Here is a 20,084-nt window from a genome sequence, read left to right on the forward strand (position 1 = left end):
TGAGTATCCTTTTTCTAACTCTATGTAAGGATTACTTCATGACATTTTTTCCTACTATCCATCTTCCAATGATCAAAGATGAACTTTATTTTTTTAAAAAGAATAACACTCAAATTCTTAGTTGTAATTATCAAATAGTTACTCATTATCCTAGTAATTATTTCAACACCAAATAGCACTTATTCCTGGAAATGCCAAAAAAAAAAAAAAAAGTTAATTTTTTAAAAGGTGGAAGGAAGAAATTGCCTAGAAGGATACAGCAAAACAAATGATCATTATTATCTCATCCCTCAGATTCTATACTGCATTGAAAAAGTTTTACAACATCTTTCAGGAAGGTAGAAAAGAGGTTTGGAGACACTGTCTTTGGGATTTCTTCTTTAAAGTTGATGTAAATATAGATAAAATGTCAATATTCTGGTTGACATTAAAATTTTACATATTTATAGAGATGCTTCAATACATGTATATTGTACTGTATTCAGTACATTGTATAATCTTCAGTTAGGCTAAGCAAATTATCTCTTCAAAGATTAATCATTTCCTTGTTGTTAAGACATTCAACCTTTCTCCTGGCTTAAAAAAATACAGTACATTATCATTATATATAAAGATCCTAAAAAGTACAATGGAATACCACAAATTATTTCTCCTGTCTCACTTTAATTCAGTAGCCACTGGCCAAACTTTCCTCACCCCTCTCTACCATTACTCTCCCCAGCCTCTGGTAACCATAGAATGTACAAATTCTTGTTCATAGAAAAAAATTGTGAAAAAAATATGAGAGAAGTCTCAGGAGAAAGGGGCTCTATGGCATGTTTTCTGAGGAAGAGATCCTCTTTGAGGAAAGCTGGACATAGCCTACTTTGACAGGATGAGGTTACCTCTTTCCTTACACAATTTTCTTTAAATTTCTGGGGAACTGAAGATTTCTATAGTTACCTTAAGTGTATAGATGATTAAGTAAATTTTTCTGTAAGATATATTGTCATAGGAATTCATGTAGTAAGAATACAGGTCTTTCTTAACTTTAGGTTTCCTATGCTTTTGTGTAACAGTCAACAGCAAACAAATACTCTGTAAAATAATTCAAGGGCAAAAGAGCCACACTAAAATATTCTGCTTACTATTCCTACTCGATACACTTCTGCATCCCAGGCTAAAAATCATAACCAGATAATATTTGTTATTTCATTGCACAAAATCGATTTCACTAGTACAGTGTATGAAAACCCTCAAATAAATCTTTTAAGTACAATATCTGGCCAACAGAAGTCCCAAAAATAAATTGTTCAACAGAGAAAGAAAAGTTACTGGAAATGAATGCCACAGTTTTCCAAATAAAAGAGGCCACTGAAAGCAAACAGGATTAATGATCACATCAAAACAAATTACCATGAAACTGGAGAACAAAAAAATTCTCTACAGAATAAAATAGGTCAACTATGTATGACTTAAAAGTAGATGAGCAGGGGGTGGAGCCAAGATGGCGGAATAGTGAGGGCGCGCACCGATAGTCCGGGAAAATTTAGTTTAATAAAAGGGGAGTTACGGTAGCCGCAGAAAAAAGAACCAGGAAAATATTGCAGGGGAAACCCTTCTGGATGGAGTGGCCTTGAATCGGAGGACCTACTGGGAGAACAAGGTCGCCCACCGCGCGGAAGCCAAGTCGCGGGACCGAGCCGCGGAAGCCCCAGGGTCTGCGCGCCAGTGCTCGAAGGGGAGTGCATGCCACACAGACAACAGCGGGAAGACTTGGGACGCTCCGAGTCCACACATCGGCGTTGGAAGGGGAGGTGAGCTCAATAACCCGAGACATTGGTGGGGAAACGGGGGTCAGAATCTAGAGGGGGGCCGGAAAGTGCAGCAAACTCACTACCGGAAAGAAGGAAAAAAAAAGCTTCCGGGTTTCTCTTCCCCCTAACCTTGCAAAGGTTACAAGGCTGCAAGGCTTGAAGAATTCCCAAGAGACAAAGAGCAGGCCTCCTCTCTGGATCTACATATCAATGGGGGAGAGCTAAGGAACTGAGTCACTACAATTCAGTAGCCTAGGCAACCCAGTGGGAGTCCAGAGGAGCCAAAGACTGGAAGCTAAATACCATCAATTCTGTACAGCCGTGCCATGCGGAGTTACTTACCCCCTGAATAAATAAAATACATAAATAAATAAAAAGAGAGAGATTTACCACGCATAACCTGAGGGTGTCACCTTTGCACACCCTTAACCAGGAAGAACCAGGCAGAGCTCTCAGGCCGCACCCATCTCAAGCCTCCAAGGCTCCTCCAACAGCAGGCAGTCCACTTAACACGGACACAGTATAAAAAAAAAAAATGCACAGTGACGCAAGAAGAATTAACTATGCCGAGTAACAAACACAGAAATCGAGGGAACAAGATCAACAATGACACTATGATGCCTCCAAATAAGCAAAACACCCCAAGCCAAGAGTATGAAGATGATGAGATAGAAGAAATGCAAGATACGGATTTCAAAAAAAATTATGATAAGAACATTTAGAAGTTTTCAAAAGCAAATCCTTGAACTACAGAAATCCTTAATGGACAAGATTGAAAATCTCTCTCGTGAAAATGAAATTTTAAGGAAGAGTCAAAATGAAACTCAGAAACTAGTAGAACAGGAAAGTGTTATAGTGAAGAGAAATCAAAATGAAATGAAGAGCTCAATAGATCAAATGACAAACACATTAGAAAGCCTTAAAAACAGAATGGGTGAAGCAGAAGAGAGAATATCGGACTTAGAAGATAGAGCACAGGAAAACATACAGTCAAACCAAAGAAAAGAAGAGGAAATTAGAAATCTAAAACATATTGTTGGGAATCTATAGGATACTATTAAAAAAACCAACATTCGAGTTCCAGGAGTTCCTGAAGGCATGGAGAGAGAGAAAGGATTGGAGGGCCTTTTTAGTGAGATACTAGCAGAGAACTTTCCAGGTTTGGAGAAGGACAGAGATATCCTAGTACAGGAAGCTCATAGAACCCCCAATAAACATGACCAAAAGAGATCCTCACCACAACACGTGGTAATTAAACTTACCACAGTGAAACATAAAGAAAAGATCCTAAAATGTGCAAGAGAGAAACGTCAGATTACTCTCAGAGGATCTCCAATCAGACTCACAGTAGACTTCTCATCAGAAACACTACAGGTTAGGAGGGAATGGCGAGACATAGCACAGGTGCTAAGAGAGAAAAATTGCCAGCCCAGAATATTACATCCTGCCAAGCTCTCATTTGTGAATGAAGGTGAAATAAAGACCTTTCATAGCAAACAGAAATTGAAAGACTTTGTGGCCACTCGTCCGGCCCTGCAAAAGATACTTAAAGATGTGCTACACTCAGAAACACAGAAACACGGCCATCAATATGAAAGAAGGGAAAGGAAGAACACCTACCAGTAAAAGAGCATGGGAAGCTCAAAGCATATACTAGAAAATATTTCCGGGAAAATGGCAGGGCAAAGTCACTACGTATCAATAGTCACATTGAACATTAATGGTCTGAATTCTTCAGTTAAAAGACACCGTTTGGCTGACTGGCTCACAGAACACAACCCAACTATTTGTTGCCTACAAGAAACACATCTCTCTAACAAAGAGGCATGCAGACTGAAAGTGAAAGGTTGGAAAAAGATATTCCATGCCAACAGAAACCAAAAAAAAGCAGGTGTAGCCATATTAATATCAGACAAAATAAACTTTAATACAAAAACTGTTAAGAGAGACAAAAAAGACACTATATAATGATTAAGGGTTCAATTCAACAGGAAGATGTAACTATTATCAATGTATATGCACCTAATTACAGGGCACCAGTCTATTTAAAAGATATGTTAAGGGACTTAAAGGGAGATTTAGATTCCAATACAATAGTACTGGGGGACTTCAATACTCCACTCTCAGAAATAGACAGATCATCCAGACAGAAGATCAACAAGGAAACAGCAGATTTAATCGACACTATTGCCCAAATGGATCTAACAGATATCTACAGAACTTTCAACCCTACATCTACAGACTTCACATTCTTCTCAGCAGTGCATGGAACCTTCTCTAGGATTGATCACATACTAGGCCATAAAGCAAGTCTCAGCAAATATAAAAGAATTAGAATCATACCATGCAGCTTCTCAGACCACAGCGGAATGAAGCTGGAAATTAGCAACTCAGGAAACCCCAGAAAGTATGCAAACACATGGAGACTGAACAACATGCTCCTGAATGAACACTGGGTCATTCAAGAAATCAAAAGCGAAATCAGAAACTTTCTGAAAGTAAATGAGGATAACAACACAACATATCAAAACTTATGGGATACGGCGAAAGCAGTATTGAGAGGCAAATTTATAGCAATAGGTGCCTATATCAAGAAATTGGAAAGGTACAAAATAAATGAGCTTTCAGCGCACCTCAAGGACCTAGAAAAACTGCAGCAAACCAAACCCAAATCTAGTAGGAGAAGAGAAATAATTAAAACCAGAGAAGAAATTAACAGGATTGAATCCAAAAAAACATTACAAAAAATCAGCCAAGCGAGAAGCTGGTTTTTTGAAAAAATAAACAAAATTGACACCCCATTGGCCCAACTAACTAAAAAAAGAAGAGAAAAGACCCAAATCAATAAAATCAGAGATGAAAAAGGAAACGTAAAAACAAACACCACAGAAATAAAAAGAATCATCAGAAATTACTACAAGGACTTGTATGCCAGCAAACAGGGAAACCTATCAGAAATGGATAGATTCCTGGACACATGCAACCTGCCTAAATTGAACCATGAAGACATAGAAAACCTAAATGGACCCATAACTGAAACAGAAATTGAAACAGTAATAAAGGCCCTCCCAACAAAGAAAAGCCCAGGACCAGATGGATTCACTGCTGAATTCTACCAGACATTTAAAGAAGAACTAATCCCATTTCTTCTCAAACTATTCAGAACAATCAAAAAAGAGGGAATCCTCCCAAATTCTTTCTATGAAGCCAGCATCACCTTAATCCCTAAGCCAGAGAAAGATGCAGCACTGAAAGAAAATTTCAGACCAATATCCCTGATGAACATAGACGCAAAAATCCTCAATAAAATTCTGGCCAATAGAGTACAACACATCAGGAAAATCATCCACCCAGACCAAGTGGGATTCATCCCTGGTATGCAGGGATGGTTCAACATTCGCAAATCAATCAATGTGATTCACCACATTAACAGACTGCAAAAGAAAAACCATATGATTATCTTAATTGATGCAGAGAAAGCATTTGATAAAATTCAACACCCTTTCATGATGAAAACTCTAAGCAAATTGGGTATAGAAGGAACATTCCTCAATACAATCAAAGCAATCTATGAAAAACCCACAGCCAGCATCCTATTGAATGGGGAAAAGTTGGAAGCATTTCCACTGAAATCTGGCACCAAGCAGGGATGCCCACTCTCACCACTGCTATTTAACATAGTGTTGGAAGTTTTAGCCAGAGCCATCAGAGAAGAAAAAGAAATCAAAGGAATACAAATCAAGAAGGAAGAAGTCAAACTATCCCTCTTTGCAGACGATATGATTCTGTACTTAGAGGATCCAAAGAACTCTACTAAGAGACTATTGGAACTCATAGAGGAGTTTGGCAAAGTGGCAGGATATAAAATCAATGCACAAAAATCAACAGCCTTTGTATACACAAGCAATGCCATGACTGAGAAAGAACTGCTAAGATCAATCCCATTCACAATAGCTACAAAAACAATCAAATACCTTGGAATAAACTTAACCAAGGACGTTAAAGATCTCTACGATGAGAATTACAAAACCTTAAAGAAAGAAATAGAAGAGGATACCAAAAAATGGAAAAATCTTCCATGCTCACGGATTGGAAGAATCAACATCATCAAAATGTCCATTCTCCCAAAAGCAATTTATAGATTCAATGCAATCCCAATCAAGATACCAAAGACATTCTTCGCAGATCTAGAAAAAATGATGCTGAAATTCATATGGAGGCACAAGAGACCTCAAATAGCTAAAGCAATCTAGTACAACAAAAACAAAGCCGGAGGCATAACAATACCAGATTTCAGGACATACTACAGGGCAGTTGTAATCAAAACAGCATGGTACTGGTACAGAAACAGATGGATAGACCAATGGAACAGAATTGAAACACCAGAAATCAATCCAAACATCTACAGCCAACTTATATTTGATCAAGGATCTAAAACTAATTCCTGGAGCAAGGACAGTCTATTCAATAAATGGTGCTGGGAAAATTGGATTTCCACGTGCAGAAGCATGAAGCAAGACCCCTACCTTACACCTTACACAAAAATCCACTCAACGTGGATTAAAGACCTAAATCTACGTCCTGACACCATTAAGTTATTAGAGAACATTGGAGAAACCCTTCAAGATATTGGCACAGGCAAAGAATTTCTGGAAAAGACCCGGGAGGCACAGGCAGTCAAAGCCAAAATCAACTATTGGGATTGCATCAAATTGAGAAGTTTCTGTACTGCAAAAGAAACAGTCAGGAGAGTGAAGAGACAACAGACAGAATGGGAAAAAATATTTGCAAACTATGCAACAGATAAAGGGTTAATAACCAGAATCTACAAAGAGATCAAGAAACTCCACAAAAACAAAACCAACAACCCACTTAAGAGATGGGCCAAGGACCTCAACAGACATTTTTCAAAAGAGGAAATCCAAATGGCCAACAGGCACATGAAAAAATGTTCAAGGTCACTAGCAATCAGGGAAATGCAAATCAAAACCACAATGAGGTTTCACCTCACCCCGGTTAGAATGGCTCACATTCAGAAATCTACCAACAACAGATGCTGGCGAGGATGTGGGGAAAAAGGGACACTAACCCACTGTTGGTGGGAATGCAAACTGGTCAAGCCACTATGGAAATCAGTCTGGAGATTCCTCAGAAACCTGAAGATAACCCTACCGTTCGACCCAGCCATCCCACTCCTTGGAATTTACCCAAAGGAGTTTAAATTGACAAACAAAAAAGCGGTCTGCACCCTAATGTTTATTGCAGCACAATTCACAATAGCCAAGACCTGGAACCAACCTAAATGCCCATCAACGGTAGACTGGATAAAGAAATTATGGGATATGTATTCTTTAGAATACTATACCGCAGTAAGAAACAACGAAATCCAGTCATTTGCAACAAAATGGAGGAATCTGGAACACATCACGCTGAGTGAAGTACGCCAGTCCCAAAGGGACAAATACCATATGTTCTCCCTGATCGGTGACAACTGACTGAACACCAAAAAGGAAACCTGTCAAAGTGAAATGGACACTATGAGAAACGGTGACTTGATCAGCATAGCCCTGACTGTTAATGGACAACTTAATACATTATCACTCTTAGTATTTTTTTTTTGTCTGTTCTACTTAATATGACTGGTTTAATTCTGTAATTATCACACAGTTATTCTTAAGTGTTGAAAATTAACTGAAATGTGATCCCTGTTAAACATAAAAGTGGGAATAAGAGAGGGAAGAGATGTATAATTTGGGGCATGCTCGGGCTGACTTGCCCCAATTGGTAGAGTTGGAAACATACCAGGGGATTCCAGTTCAATCCCATCAAGGTGGCAGGTGCCAATGCCATCTCACTATTCCAAGTGATCAATTTCAGTTCACAATTGATCATAATGAAAGGACTACAAGTCAAAGGGAGCACATAAACATGTCTAGTACTTGCTAACACTAACCGATAGAATAAATAAAGGGGACAGTGATCCAACATGGGAAGTGAGATACTCAGCAGACTCATAGAATGGCGGATGTCCTAAATAGCACTCTGGCCTCAGAATTAGCCCTAAAGGCACTCGGATCTGGCTGAAAAGCCCATGAGAGTATTTCAGGCATGGAAAGCCAAGACACTCTGGCAAAAAGTTCTCTGTGAGTGAGATCCCAGGGGAAAGAACAGGTCTTCAAAGAGGGAGGTGCCTTTCTCTGAAGGGAGGAGAGAACCTCCACTTTGACTATGACCGTGTCTAAACAAGATAAGAGTCGGAGAACTCAAGGGGCTTCCATAGCCTTGGAAACTCATGACTGGTGCATAGGGAGATTACTGATGCCATAAACGGGAGTGTCAATTTGTAAAGTCAACAACAGGAGTCACTGTGTACTTACTCCTCATGTAGGATCTCTGTCCTTAATGTGCTGTACATTGAGGCTTAATGCTATAACGAGTACTCAAACAGTATATTTCACTTTGTGTTTCTATGGGGGTGCAAACAATTGAAATCTTTACATAATGTACACTAAACTGATCTTCTGTAAAAAAAAAAAAAAAAAAAAAAAAGAAATTATCAATTCCCAACTTGACTCTCACTGGGATTAAACATGACAATAGGTCTGATCTGATTTCATCATCATTTAAAAAAATCATCTATTATTTTTCACTTTATGTTTCTGTGTGAGAGCAAACTGTTGAAATCCTTACTTAATGTATACTAAGCTGATCTTCTGTATATTAAGATAATCGAAAATGAATCTTGATGTGAATGGAAGGGGAGAGGGAGTGGGAAAGGGGAGGGTTGTGGGTGGGAGGGACGGTATGGGGGGGGAAGCCATTGTAATCCATGAGTCGTACTTTGGAAATTTATATTCATTAAATAAAAGATAAAAAAATAAAAAAAAAGTAGATGAGCATTAAATGTCTCTATCAATATGACTATGGCTACTGCAGACAGCAGAGCCATGGCTTCAAAAGTGTGATAATTTTTATCTTTGAATTTTATAAAACCTGACAAAACTATCAAGTATAATGACAGATTAAGAACATTTTCAGACTTTAGCAAATCAGAAATTTTAGTCCTTACAATTTTTATTTGCTGTCTAGAAAAACAATGGGAAGATCACTAAAATAGGAAAATGTAGATTCAAGACAATAGTCATGAAACTACTATATTGATAGCTAGACAGAAGGTCTACCAAGCAACTGCTCTGTATCACAGCAGACAGAAGGGAGCTGGGAGCAAAAGAGAACCTCTGTTTAAAGAGTAATCATTTGGGCCGGCGCCACGGCTCACTAGGCTAATCCTCCGCCTAGCGGCGCCGGCACACCGGGTTCTAGTCCCGGTCGGGGCGCCGGATTCTGTCCCAGTTGCCCCTCTTCCAGGCCAGCTCTCTGCTGTGGCCAGGGAGTGCAGTGGAGGATGGCCGAAGTGCTTGGGCCCTGCACCCCATGGGAGACCAGGAGAAGCACCTGGCTCCTGCCTTCGGATCAGCGCAGTGCGCCGGCCGCATTGCGCTGACCGCGGCAGCCATAGGAGGGTGAACCAACAGTAAAGGAAGACTTTTCTCTCTGTTTCTCTCACTATCCACTGCCTGTAAAAAAAAAAAAAAAAAAAAAAGTTTAAAAACAGCCCCTATGGCAAAGGACTTGAACAGGTGCTTTTCAAAAGAATTTTAAAAAATGCTCAGGATCACTAGTCACATGCAAAATGCAAATCAAAACCACAATGAGGTTTCACCTCACCTTCAGTCAGAATAGCTTTCATACGGCAATCAACAAACAGATACTGGTGAGGATGTGGAGAAAAAGGTACCCTAATCTACTGCTGGTAGGACTATAAGCTGGTGCAGCCACTGTGGCAGACAGAATGGTGATACTTCAGAAATCTGAATATAGACCTATCATATGACCCAGCCATCCCACACCTGGGAATTTATTCAAGTGAAAAGAAATCAGCATATGAAAGAGTGATCTGTAACCCCATGTTCATTGCAGCTCAATTCACAATAGCCAAGACATGGAATCAACTCAGATGTCCATCAATTGAAGAGCACATAAAATTATGTTGTGTACATATACATATGGAATACTACACATCAGGTAAAAAAAAATTGAAATCCTGTTGTTTGCAACAAGATGGATGCATGTGGAAAACATTATACTTACTGAAATAAGCGAGTCCCAAAAAGACAAATACTGTATGATCTCCCTGATCTGCGATAACTAATGGAGTACCTAAAAGGTAATCTATAGAAGTGAAATTGACACTTTGAGATGACTTTGAACAGGCCTTGTTTTGATTGTTGAGGAACAGTTTTGTTTTTTTTTTTTCATAATATTTGTTGAACTCTTTACTTAGTGTAGGGTTAATCTAATAAGTATAAAATAATTGAAAATAGATTGCTTTAAAAAATGAGAATGGGAATAGCAGAGGGAGGAGGAAGGAGGACGGGAGTGCAAGAGTTAGAGTAGGATAGGAAGAATCACTATGTTCCTAAATCTGTATATACAAAATGCATGAAGTTTGTATACCTTAAATAAAAAGTGTCTTTCTAGCTTAAAATCAAAATGAAACAAACAGACCCTATAAGGCCAACATAAATTATCCTTAAACTAAACTAAAACATTAATTTTATAGTGAAATCAACAGCTGCTTTACAAAGTTTATAGGGATGATGCCCTCCAAATTCAGCAATTTACAAACAGATGACTTTTCTTAAGAAGGGAAGAGATGAGGTGAAGGTGACACCTACAGTGGTATACCATCTATCTACATCAATTTATAAGGAAAAAAAAAATTAATGTTTATGCCCTCATTGTAAAAGCCTAATAGTTAACACCAGAAGCAGTAGCCAACAAAGACATCTCAACTGGTTCACCTCACACAATTTTGACTGAAAATTAAAGTACAGCAAACTTTTTTCTCAATGGGTGCCAAACCATGTGCCCAGATTAGCCACACAAGAGCAGGGCTTAGTGTGGAGGTTTCAAATGAGTAGAAGCAACATTCTGAATCATACCTAAAAACTTTAACAGAAGATGAAACACGGTCTTACAGGAAGGACCCTGGAAACACAGCACAATTAAAGCAATGGCTACCAACAAATGGACACAGTTTGGTCAAAGCCAAAGTGAACCAGTCAAGCACAAAGGTCATAGCAGTGGTTTAGTTAGGATGCTCAAGGCATTTTGCTTTGACTTTCTGAAGGGCCAAAAGATGAAAACATCTGCTTCTCAGGAGACTGCTTTGAGAAAGATAGCCAAAGTGATGGCAGGGAAACACTTGGAAAAGTTTCACCAGAGAATCCTTCTCCATGACAATGCTGCTGCTCACTTCTCTCAACATGTAAAATTGTCTGAGAGTCATGATTTGGCCCCTTCTTCTGTTTTGTTTTCTAATCTTACAAAATCTTCAAAAAGTACCCATTTTTCTTTAGATAGTAAGTTAAAAAAAAGACACACTGACAAGGTTAAATGCTTTGAATCCCCAGTTCTCTTAAGGGTGGACTAGATGGCAAATATCACTTATAAAAGTCTCTTGAACTTGGAGTTTGCTCTGAGAAATAAAGTTTATACTTACATTGTTTTTTAAGAAAATTTATTTGAAAGGAAGAGAGACAAAGAGAAAGACAGAGAGAAACAAGAATGAGATCTTGCATTTGCTAGATCACTCCACAAATGCCTGCAACAGTCAGGGATACCAGGTTAGGCCGAAGCCAGAAAGAAACTTGTTCCCCTATGCAATCTCTCACATTGTATTTTTATCTTTTAAATCCACTGTTTCCTCACGAACTTTTTGAAGTGCCTCTATACAGTGCCAACTTCTAAAGAATTAGAGAGGAGAAACAGACACCTTTAACTAGAGAACAGAAAAACAGACTTCTGGATTTAGGATTACATTTTTTTCAGTTGACAGTGTGTTAGACATAGTAGCTGATCAATCACCTTTACAAAATTAATGCATGACATTCATTACTTAAGCAATATGGTACTGTAAGTCTGTGGAAGACAATGAAAATCATGAGTCCCTTTTTACCTTAATTTCATTGTCTGAAAAATTAGGATAATGGAAGTACTCCTTTCATATGGTTGCTGTTAGAGTTAAGTATATGATTACATGTAGAATTTAGTATGGCACTTGGAACTTGCTTAACTATTATATAAATTGCTGGTCAGCGGCAGCAGCAGCTGCAGCTGTTTCTTCTATTGCTAATCATAACATTCTTTTCTAATAAACCTCCATATAACCTTAGGATCTGTCTTAACAAAATATCTACTATCTGAAAATACTGTCAAGATACAGCGCCAAAAGATGTTGGCATATGAAATAATAAGTATATATCTGAAGGAACACAAGGGAATTCCAGTTTGAATTTCCAGTGGAACCTCAATTAGTTGATTTTAGATATGATACTATCAACCTCGCACAGAAGAATCCTGGTACTGAAAAGAAAATTCACTAGGGACACAGGGTTTCTAAAGGAAAATAGCATAACATGTCTTACTGTATTTACCAGGTAAGACTAAATGCCAGAGAGACAAGACAACTGCACTGGAGCCAAAGGATAACCAAGAGCCAAAAAGATTTAATATTTAGCTTAAAACTTAAGACAAAGCTCACTGGATGATCCACTGTGTCAGTCTGAAGAAAGTTTTCATTTCAGAAAGGCAGCAGTCCTCAAAGTGTGATCCACAGACCACAGAGGGAAGACTGTTCTAATGGTGTCCAAAGTCAAAACAACTTTTAAAGAACACTAGTAAGTTACCTACATTTTTAACTACATTGACATTCAGAATGATGATGTGGCAATGGTGAACTGGCAAGAATAAAGGTAGTGATGCACTAATGTTCATTATCTTCTTCACCACCACACTCTCACATTTAGACAAAAACCAAAATGATTTTACTTGCAAATAAGGATGTTCTCTAAAAAAGCAGCATAAATTTTTAATTTTGACGTTAGAAAACATTTCTTTTTGACATCATATGTGTATATAACAAAATAAAAAAAAGTACTACAGTTTGATTTCTGGCCTAAGGAAAAGCACATATATTAGGAGTTCTGAGCAGAACTAGCTACTTTTTGCATGGGATAGCACTTTCACTTGAAAGCATGATGGATACAAAAACTGGGATTCAGTATATTTGCTAATTTTTTTTTGAAAAATGAATGAAATAAGGATTTTTTGGTCAATGATATCAAATTTTTAGGCAAACCATAGAATTTTAGAAAAGTTTGATCCATCAAATGATCTCAGCAGCTTCCAGACACTTAGAAACATTAACATTTCTTTGATGGAATTGATGGATGGCATAAATAGGTGTGAACTTCTGGTTACTAGGATGTTTTGGTATTGTATGGTGTGGGGAGCAACTCGGACTAGACTAAGTTACTGGAATTAAGACTTATTCTATGCATCTGCTCTCCCACAATATGGCGCTGGGAAAGGAGTAAACAACTTTTACAAAGCTGCCTCTTGCCAATTTGACTGATGAGCTGCAGGAGCTGATCTTGCTCCTGATTGGAGGAGAGCAGCGTGTTCAGCATGTGGGTAGCAGAGTTGGGATTGGTGGAAGAGGACTATAAAGGAGAGAGACAACACGCACCAGGAACATCCGGATAACATCTGAACAGCCCCCGAGAGAGCCGGCCGGTGGTGTGCCACTCCCCTGCGGAAGTGGGGAAAGTGGCAGGGGGAGCCGCCCTTCCACGGAGGTGGAAGGATCGGCAGCCAACCCGGGAAGGACCAGCAGCAAACCCGGGAAGGGCCAAGCAGACAAAAGAACAGCACAGGGTCTAGTGTCGTTCCTCCGCGAAGAGGGGGAGCAACATAATGGTGCCGTGACTCGGATATGAAGCCTAGGAGGGATAATGGTGCCCTGACTCAGATATGAAGCTTAGGAGGGATAATGGTGCCGTGACTCGGATAGGAAGCCTAGGAGGGAAGAAACGGGAAGAAGTGGGAAAATACCGGAGAGAGAGACTAGCAAAGAGCCTAGGGAAAAGCCGGACGGAAAAAGTGCAGGGAGAAATCTAGGGTTGAAAGTGAAAGTGAAAGCAAGAAGAAACATAGACTCGGATACGGACTATGGGGGGAAGCTGGGAGAAATCTAATATTAAAAGCGAAAGTGAAAGCTAGAAGAAACAGACTCGGATATGGACTGTGGGGAGAAGCCAGGAGAAATGAGAGAGAAATATTGTTGGAAGAAAGTTAGAAAATATACCGGGTAGAGAAAAATATGTTAGGGAAAATGAAGCCGCGGGGGTAGGCCAAAGCGGAGACGTAAGCTAGGTTGGGATTCGTCAAGTCAGCCCGGGGAACAAAAGGCGAAAAACTAAAACCAGAAGCGGAGACATAAGCTAGGTTGGAATCCGTCAGATTAGCCCGGGGAGCAAAAGACGGGAAGCCAAACCGAAAAGTGGAGACATAAGCTAGGTTGGAATTCATCAGGTTAGCCCGGGGAACTTAGACTGAAAACCGAGAAGTGGAAACGTGAGCTAGGCTGTGATTCGCGGAAGCCGCCGCACACAGAGAAAGTGCGCGGGGCACAAGCGGAGAGAGCGCACGGGGTGCGAGTAGATAGGGAGCAGGGAGCGTGGGGCTAGCGCGGAGGCCATGGGGCGGGCGCGAAGGGTGCGGAGACCGCGGAGCGCGCGCGAAGCCGGGAAGCTGCGCAGATGAGAGAAGTGCGGGCTGAAGCTGCGCAGAGCCGGTAAGCCGCTGCGGGGCGAGGCGCCAGGAAGCCGCTGCGGGGCGAGGCACCGAGAAGCCGCCTCGGGGCGGGTGCCAGGAAGCCACGGGGATAAGAGAAACAGAAGTATAGAAGTAAAATGAGAGAAATAGGAATGCTGGCAGATAGAAGTAAAATAGGAGAGATAGGAATGCCCGGAGATGGAGAAATAGAGAAAAATAAGGCCTCTCCACAACATGGCAATGAGAGGGCTTGGATTCGGTCTGCCTGATTAGGCGATAAGCACCAGCAGGCAGCTCGAGCAGAGTATGAGCCGCAGGTCACCGAAGATAGGCACGAATCAACACCAATAGGCCTCCCCACAATACAGCAATGAGAAGGCTTGGATTCGGTCTGCCTGATTAGTAAGGCGATAAGCACCTGCAGGCAGTTCTAGCAGAGCGTGCACTGCAAGGCACCGAACACAGGCACGCATCAGCGCCTAAAAACCTCCTCACAACATGGCGAAGAGAGGACCCGGATTCGGTTTGCCTGATTGGTAGGGCTTGTAAGCACCTGTGGGCAACTCTAGCAAGCAGAGCAGAGTGTGCGCCGTGGGGCACCGAAGACAGGCGCGTATCAATGCCAAAAAATAAAAAGAAAGGAGGTGGAAAGATCGGCAGCCAACCCGGGAAGGACCAGCAGCAAACCCGGGAAAGGCCGAGCAGACAAAAGAACAGCGCAGGGTCTAGTGTCGTTCTTCTGCAAAGAGGGGGAGCGACAGTATGGTACAGGACAATGAAATACACTAACATTTAGAAGCTCTGCGTGTCAGAAAATTAATTTTTTAAAAATGATCTATGCATTACAACTCAAGGAGAACAAAAAGATCCATTTCAAGTGTAAGACAGATCAGTGGATTTTAATTCAACACAAAAAGTATGTTTGTTGGTTTTACATTGTTCAATGCAAGAAACCTTACTAATTTTTGGTGTAGTTTAAAATAATACCCAAAATGATCAGAAAAGGCTGTGGACATAGTCTTCTTTCCAACTTCATATTACTGTGAAGCCAAAATTTTTCACATACTTTTTCTGAAACAATGCAGTATACTGAATGCCAAAGATACATGAAAATCCCACTGTATCCTATTATCATTTTGAAGATAAAGGAATCTTTAATATGTGAAAAAAGACTACACTTCTCTATATTTTGAAACATTTTTATTAAAACTGTTACTTATGTTAGGAAGTAATATAATTTTAATGTAATTTCTAATATTAAATATCTAAACTATGATCCACATAAATAAAAGCTCATTGGGGTCTTCAATACCTTCTGAGAACACAAAAAGCTTGAGAAGCACTCTAAGTGGGTATCAACATTATACCTTATGAAAGTGAAAAGTCATAAACTGAAACATTTAAGATCACTAGAGATAGGCCCCCAACAACCTTACTATAATTAAATTACAAACAAAGCAAAATTGGGCCTTCTCTTTGCAATTTACAATAAAAGATAAAAACAAAAATGGATACTGAACTGTTTAAAAGGGAAGTTCTTGAGAATGTATAAAATGTGAGACTCCTTTTTCTTTTAATCTCACTCCTTGCCACGGATAAGAATGCAAAAAGAACCCTCCAAAATTCCTGTAAAGACAACCATAAAAATGCTGCTCCATGATTAAAAATTGGGCAACATCTAAAAAGTCCTCTTCTGGCCGGCGCCGCGGCTCAACAGGCTAATCCTCCACCTAGCGGCGCCGGTACACTGGGTTCTAGTCCCGGTCGGGGAGCCGGATTCTTTCCCGGTTGCCCCTCTTCCAGGCCAGCTCTCTGCTGTGGCCCGGGAAGGCAGTGGAGGATGGCCCAAGTGCTTGGGCCCTGCACCCCATGGGAGACCAGGAGAAGCCCCTGGCTCCTGCCTTCGGATCAGCGCGGTGCGCCGGCCGCAGCACTCCAGCCGTGGCAGCCATTGAGGGTGAACCAACGGCAAAAAGGAAGACCTTTCTCTCTGTCTGTCTCTCTCACTATCCACTCTGCCTGTCAAAAAAAAAAAAAAAAAAAAAAAAGAAAGAAAAAAGAAAAAAAAAAAGAAAGAAAAAAGAAAAAAAAAAAACAGTCCTCTTCTGAAGAAATGTACTACATAGAGAGAAGAAAATTCATCCCAATCTCTCTGCTAAAAGCATGAACAAAGACACCAGAGAAAATCAACTATAAAATCTCAACAGTCCTACAAAACAGGGAATTGCCTTGTCTTCCTATATCACACAAGTCATATCAATATGCATAATGAGCCACGATCAAAGTTAAGCCTGATTATACAATGACATTTTAATGTATGTTGATTTCATAAACTTTCAGGAATTTTTTGTTTCCATGATGAATCTTACCACAACTGGTATAGAGTGTTAGTATCTTTAGTATTACACAATCTTTTTTTTTTTTTTTTTCAAGATTTATTTATTTGAAAGAGTTACACAGAGAGAGGAGAGGCAGAGAGAGAGGTCTTCGATCTGATGGTTCACTCCCCAAATGGCCACAACAGCTGGGGCTCTGTGCCAATCTGAAGCCAGGAGCTTCCTCTGGGTCTCCCATGCAGGTGCAGGGGCCCAAGGACTTGGGCCATTTTCCACTGCTTTCTCAGGCCATAGCAGAGAGCCAGATCAGAAGAAGAGTAGTCAGGACTAGAACCGGCACCCATATGGGATGCCGGCACTTCAGGCCAGGGTATTAACCTGCTGCGCCACAGTGCCAGCCCCCCATCTTTTAACAAGACTGAGAGATTTTTGTAAAAGCATAAAAGCTAAAATTCCTCTAACTTTCAATATAAACCTTAGAAAAACAAGCATTTGTTTCTAGAATAAGATTGGTACCAGAAAGAAGATAGCATGCTAAGGGTCCTATGTAATCATTATTACTCAGGATGAGAACAAAGTCTTCAAGAAAAATTATAGTCAAGGAATAAGCATGGCAAATTGCACCTAACTCACCCACTACACTGAACCTAACATTCATAAAATGAACTTTAATGAAAAATTCTAGCTGATGATGGATAATAAATTTTTATAACTACCTATCTAAATTTGGGTTGATGCAGGTAATTTTCCTCCACATAAGTAGTTACATACATTTGTATGTTATTCAGACTGTGGCTCTGTATTTCTAAAATACTGCTTTACATATTTTTTTAAAGGCACAGCTGCGGACTGTTGCTATATATTTTTCCAGTAGTTCTCTACAGTAATACTGATGAAGTTGATTCTTTCCTGACAAATGTGTGTTATCTGACTGACCTTCCTATAGCACTTATTCCTGTTGAAGGATGAGTTCTATCAACAGAAATAAAAATATAACTAAAGCTATAAGATGGATAGTTCTCAAATTCTACTGTTTGGCTAGTAGTAAAGATACCTGCTATGCCTGAAGATGGATTTTTGATGTTTTGATGACTACATTCAGATAAAATTGATGACATTCATTTTAATTTAGTATCTCAGAAGAAACAAACATATTATGTCTGTCAGAACAGATGGCTCATTACTAGCCATGAATCTGTTATCAAAGAATGGAAGGAACTAGATCCAACTAAATATATGTAAGATTTGAGATACAGATATATACATACACATACACTTGAGATATAGAAGATATATACATATATGATAAACATTGTCTTCCATAGCTTTCGCTTTTTTATGCAGGATTTATTATCAAAATAAAACATAATTATACTGTTTTAAAAACAGTATCATTTTATTCTAATTATTTCTAGGTTGCTTTTGAAAATGATATATTTGCTGATCAATTTGAAATTTTGCAATGACAAGTTACAATATGTCAAGGACAACAGCCTTTTTAAATTGTATCTCCTACAACCAGGATAAGCACCTAGCTCCTGCCTTTGGATCAGCGCAGTGCGCTGGCTGCAGCGCACTGGCCGCGGCGGCCATTAGAGGGTGAACAAATGGCAAAGGAAGACCTTTCTCTCTGTCCACTCTGCCTGTAAAAAAAATATATATATATATATATCTCCTACCAAGTTAGCTGGGCACTGCTAACAGTAATGTAGCTTATTCCTAACTTTGACAGGCCGAACTCAAGCAGCTATAACAACTCTACAAGGATCATAGTGACCAACCTTTATGGCTAATTCCAAGAAGAAGCACATATAAAATTCGAGGAAAATTTTGAAGGTCAGAGAAAACTACTAAGGAAAAAGGATGGGAGTATACGTTGAGTGAGATGCTGATACAGGGAATGTAGTTTTGGGAAATGTAAAGCTGGAACGAAAATACTTGAAAAATTAATAAACAAAAATTTCTGATTCAACTTTAGTGTTTAATGTTTCCTTTTCTCTAAAACAGAAATCATAAAGATTTTTCAGAAAACATACCTTTGAAGTCTTCACACTGGTCCAGAGTATTTCAAAATTATCTCTATTTAAGAGTCCTCATATTGTCATTTATACAGAATATGGTTTTATGTCATATATTAAGATGACCTTGTGGAAGAAAACAGACATCTCCCTACTTGACCTACTCAAGTATACACTCCTAGCTCATTCCTCAATAATATGTGTATCTTTATAAATAAGATGATTTCCTCATGATTCAGTGACATCTTTGTGTTCTAGCATGAACAGAGCTCCTGGCATGCAGTGAAGACAGAGTTTCATCAACAGCATTCATGGTTTCATATTTTTAACACCTCTGAAATATGGGAACATCTTACAAAACTAAACATCAAACATAGTTCAATCAGTAGTATTTTTAAGTTCTTTATAAAATAATATTGCCTTTTTAAATGATGGAGTTTTTACAACAGCTGGCTGTAATCAATGTTAAATTTAGTTACACTGAATTAAACCAAGGTGAAATGCTTTCTGTTTACTTATTAGTTCACAATAAACTAAAATTCATGGTGCACTCTATTGTATGTTTAAAAAGTCTTTTGTTATAATCTGACAATTTATGGGCTGTGTATCTTTTCATCTACCTTAAAAACTACCCAAGTGTGTAAGTACATAGACATATTTTATATAACATGCATTATATATATATATATGTATATATATACATAAATTGATATGGAGGTCTAAACTTAATCTTCTAATTCTTTCATCTATCTTTTTTGGGGGAGTTGCATGGAGTAAAAATATGAGTTTTATTCTCTCAAATTTTAAGAGTTCGCTATAAGTATTGTTAACCTCATACACAATGTACAGAGCTCTGAAACTTTTCTTAAATAATTGAAACTTTATATCCACTGAACAGCCAGCTCTCCATCTTCCCTCTCTCCAACCTCTAGCTACCATCATTTTAATTTTTATTTCTATGAGTTAGACTACTTTATACTTCATATAGGTGAAATCACTTAGTATCTTTCTGTGAATGGCTTATTTCACTCAGTTCATTGCCTTCAGGGGTCATCCATGTTGTTGGAAATGACAAGATTTCTTTTTAAAAGATGAATGATATTCCACGTATGTATACACCATATTTTTTTTTATCTAGGCATACCTCATTGGACATTTAGGTTGCCTCTGTAACTTATCTAATGTGAATGCTGTGGCAAGGAAAATTAGAGTACAAGTATCTCTATGAGATCCAAGCTTCAACTCGTTTGAAT

The 20,084-nt window shown here is 39.1% G+C and overlaps 1 protein-coding gene across 18 annotated transcripts in view; it reads right to left on the reverse strand.

Annotated features, from left to right (window-relative positions):
- Window positions 1–20,084, reverse strand: part of POT1 (protection of telomeres 1) — a 161,173-nt gene that overhangs the window by 102,042 nt on the left and 39,047 nt on the right. Inside the window, exon 7 of one of the 18 annotated variants that reach the window (XM_070071285.1) lies at window positions 18,850–18,957. The exons of the other annotated variants lie outside the window; for them this stretch is intronic. The gene's annotated coding sequence lies outside the window, so the exon portion shown is untranslated. The remainder of the gene's footprint in view (window positions 1–18,849; window positions 18,958–20,084) is intronic. 18 annotated transcript variants of the gene reach the window in all.

The sequence above is a fragment of the Oryctolagus cuniculus genome, chromosome 3 (genome assembly GCF_964237555.1).
Source record: "Oryctolagus cuniculus chromosome 3, mOryCun1.1, whole genome shotgun sequence".
NCBI lineage: Eukaryota > Metazoa > Chordata > Mammalia > Lagomorpha > Leporidae > Oryctolagus > Oryctolagus cuniculus.